We start from the raw sequence: 4484 nt of genomic DNA on the forward strand, positions 1-4484 counted from the left end.
GCCTCTGAACTACCTAGCCAAGAAAGGATAGAAGGTGTCCAAGAAAAAGGCTCAAATATCCCAGGCTCAGGTGACATGCCTGGGCTTCATCCTCACAGATATTCGGAGAAACGCATCCCAGGACAGGGAAGAAGCCATTTGCAGCCTTACCTCTTCTAAATCTAGAAGACAGCTTAGGGGTTCCTGGGGAGGCCAAGGTTTTCTGCATCTGGATGCCTAACTACAGTCTGAGAGCTGGGCCTCTACCTGAAACACTGACACGAAAAGATGATGATCCTTTTGAATAGAATCCAGAAGCAGCCTTTCAAGAATGGAAAGAGCAGTCAATTTAGACCCTTGCCCAAGAACTCCCTAATTTAGCTAAACCCTTTGACCTTTACATACCCAGTCAAAGGTTAATTGCCCTTGGAGACTTAGTGCAAAAACTGGGACCACTTGAAATGGAGCAACACAAGAATGCCCTTCAGGTATGATAAACTATGGTCACGAAGGGCTTTGCCCACCAACTCATCAGGCCAGGATAATGGGTATATAAAAAGCTACAAATCAGCAGCCCACAAGGCCAGCTCCCTCCTAAGGGAAAAGGACCCCACGTCGTGATCCTAACCACCCATCATGCCGTGAAGTTGCAGGGGTCGCTCTGTGGACACACTGACCTCGAGTTAGGAGGCCCTCCAACTCCACCTCCAGAGAGAAAAACGGGGGCAACGGGGCCCCAAGATGACTCGTGTGACCATCACTTGACCTGGAGTTTCTCTCAGAAAACAACAAGACTGTGCCCCGAAAGAGCAGACTACTGCTTGCAGGACTTACTGCACCAAGAGGGGAGCTAATAAGCTTGGCGGGGGAAACTTATATCACGATTTCACCATAGAAAACCCTACAGACAACGCAGTGATGGTGGCCAATATGACCGGCTGGACTGCTGGCTACTTCTAAAGGCCGTTGACTCAGTGGACGTCATGGTCCTGGATCACCACTGACCCTGGACTGTCTGGGAGTTGCGCGGGCAGGGTTCTGACACATGGTGCTGTTTGTACATTAATTCAGGGACCTAATTAAAGAAAGCACAGACTAACCTAAGTGTCCATCATCGGATGAATGGATAAAGAAGATGTGGCACATATATACAATGGAATATTACTCAGCCATAAAAAGAAATGAAATTGAGCTATTTGTAATGAGGTGGATAGACCTAGAGTCTGTCATACAGAGTGAAGTAAGTCAGAAAGAGAAAGACAAATACTGTATGCTAACACATATATATGGAATTTAAGAAAAAAAATGTCATGAAGAACCTAGGGGTAAAACAGGAATAAAGACACAGACCTACTAGAGAATGGACTTGAGGATATGGGGAGGGGGAAGGGTAAGCTGTGACAAAGTGAAAGAGCGGCATGGACATATATACACTACCAAACGTAAGATAGATAGCTAGTGGGAAGCAGCCGCATAGCACAGGGAGATCAGCTCGGTGCTTTGTGACCGCCTGGAGGGGTGGGATAGGGAGGGTGGGAGGGAGACGCAAAAGGGAGGGGATATGGAAACATATGTATATGTATAACTGATTAAATTTGTTATAAGGCAAAAAAAAAAAAAAAAAAAAAGAAAGCACAGACTACTGGTCAGAGCATCTAGGCTGGCAAAAACCGTCAGCCTAAGGTCGCCAAACAAATGTGTGGTGGGGTGATACCTGCCACCTCAGCATCTCTGCGCATCTCTTTCCTGGACACTTAAAGATCATTAGAATCTATAACACTTCCAATGCTGGTGCTCAGGCGTACGGGAAGTGAGGCAGGAGGCCTTGGGACAATCAACCTCACCTGAAGGCTGGTGGGGAGATGTTTTGCCCCTCCCCCCAGGTATCAGGGCTGCCACCACAGCATGAAGCAGTTACAAAAGAGGGGTCTGCACCCTCAACACCCCAAGAATGAGGAACGGAACAAAAAGCAGAGGAGGGGTTCGTCTCCGGAAACGTTCATTAAAAATTCCTGTGAGATAAAAAGAGAACCTGGGCAATAAAATAAAGTCTAACCTGTTTTTCCTTTGTGCTTTGTCTAATTTCACGTGCTCCTAGGGTTCCGCATGCAGAGGTCCCACACCCGGCACTTCAGACCCGATTTCCTAGTGCAGAATGTCTTGGTCGACACCTCAGCTAGCGGGGTCCCATGCAGACTGCACGGCATAGAGCCTGAGCTGCAGCCAACCCAGCCCTCGAGAGCTCCATCCCCTCCCTCCCACTGACGCTGCCGGGATCCCTACACAGCAGCCCAGCCCACAGCCCGTGGGGGACTGCACGCTCTCACCTCTCCATTCTGTTTTCAAAATAATGTTTCCTTTGCTTCTGAACCAAACTCATTCTTGATCTTTTGGCTCCAATGACACTGGGCATGGGGACTCCTGTTGGGGTCCACTCTGGAGGATCAGTAACAGAAATTGAGAACATTGTAACTTCAATGAACAGATGTGTGAGGCAAACTGTCGTTAACATAGAGCAGTGTATAATGCTCGGGTAAAATAAGATGTTTCTAAGACTTACCTTTGATATTTCCATCACTTTAGTATAAGCAAGTTCAGTGAAGACGTCTGTCTTATTTGTCAGGTCAACATTAGAGAAATGAAGTGATTTATTTCCATGGATGTACATCAAATACTCTTGGCTGAAGCTTCTATCTTGTTTTGAATGCATTTCCATTGAAAAGGATACCTCTCTTTCAGCTCCCCCATTTCTGAGAAGTATAAAATCTTATAATTTATTATTACCAAAGGGGAAAGGTAGGACAAGGGATAAATTAACAGTTTGGGATTAACACATACACACTGCTATGTATAAAATAGATCATCAACAAGGAACAACTGTATAGCACAGGGAACTACACTGAATATTTTGCAATAACCTATAAGGGGAAATAATCTGAAAAAAAGAATAGATATTTTTATTGACATCATCTATCAATGACAGATAAAATGTAACCTAAGCAAGGCCGATGGTGAACGCTTCTGACCCTGAAGATTTCAATCATCTAAAGTTTGGGCTCTGCCTATTTCCCAAGGCCCTTAATGGACATATGTGTAGCTGTAGCTTAAAAATTCCCCAGTTTGGGGTACGGGGAGGCACTGATTTGGAAAAATCCCTGGTGTTCTCCTTCCATGCACGGGACCCTTCCTACAACTAAAACATGCCTGTCACACCTAGAGGATGGTACACCGTTTGATCGGAAAGAGTTTGGAAAAGGCACCTCTTCTCCTCATCGCCTGGTGCTCGGGTTCACCCCTCCAGCATATTTCCTAACAATCTCCTCACTTGGGGATATCAGCACCGTCAACATCCTGTTGCACACAGTTTGGAATTTGTCCAGAGGATGAAGCAGAAGGATGAGAAAAATTTAGAGACAAGTCTTAGGTCTTCGGACAGGCACATGCCACTCTAATTTCCAATCTGGAAGACAAATTCATCAAAGGCTAGAGTTGCCCACAGAAAGAGAATAGGGCTAGAGGAAATCCTGCTGTTTTGTGTCCAGTTTCCAAAAACACAAGTTGAAAAATGGAACTCAGGGGCACTAAAATTCATGAAACTGCAGAGTTGAAAATATCTATTGTCGAAAAACGTCTTGAGATAAGTCACAGAAAAGGAGTTGTAAGCAAGGGAGAGTGGCAGGAATCAGATTTGAAGAGGTAGAAAGGTCTCCCCATTAAAGCACAAGAAAAGGGGCTGAACATCACCAATGATGCAGTTGGCCCAAAAGGGCGTATGCATTTTTTTCTGAATATATTCAAGTAAAGGCCATTCACACTTTTTATCCAACCAAACAGGTGGGCACTGGAAATCAATACTACAAAATGTATCACTTCACATCAGTCAGAAGGGTCATCCACATAAAGTGTAAACACGAGAAATGCAGGACAGGGTGAGGAGAAAAGGGAGCCCTGTGAGGCTGATAGTGGAAATGTAATTTGCCAACGGCCACTCTGGAGAAGTGTATTGTGTTTGCTAAAACATCTGAAAACTGAGCTACAGAGCATAGGTCACTTGCACTCATGGGCGTATACCTTGGGAAAAACAAAAAAAATGACAGAAAACAGGCACCCCAACGTTTACCACCTCTCTGTTAAAAAGGGCCTCCACTTGGATATAACCTAAATGTCCCTGGAAGGATAAAATGGATAAAAGAGATGGGGTACTTATGTAGAGTGGAATATTACTCATCCCGAAATCAATGAAATAAGGCCAGTTGGAACAACTCTGGAGGAGTTACATATGATCATTCTAAGTGACATATGTCAGAAAGAAAAAGACACATATCATAAGATGTCACTTAAAGGTGGAATGAAAAATGGCTACACATGAAATAAACTACAAAACAGAAACATAGTCAAATATGTAGAAAATAGACATAAGGCTGCTAAATGGGAAAGGTGGGGAATGGTGAGGTATTATCCAGGAGGTTGAAATTAGCAAATATACCATTCCAAGTACCAAATTG

This window comes from Mesoplodon mirus (genome assembly GCF_964341445.2).
Source record: "Mesoplodon mirus genome assembly, contig: HAP1_SCAFFOLD_74, whole genome shotgun sequence".
NCBI lineage: Eukaryota > Metazoa > Chordata > Mammalia > Artiodactyla > Ziphiidae > Mesoplodon > Mesoplodon mirus.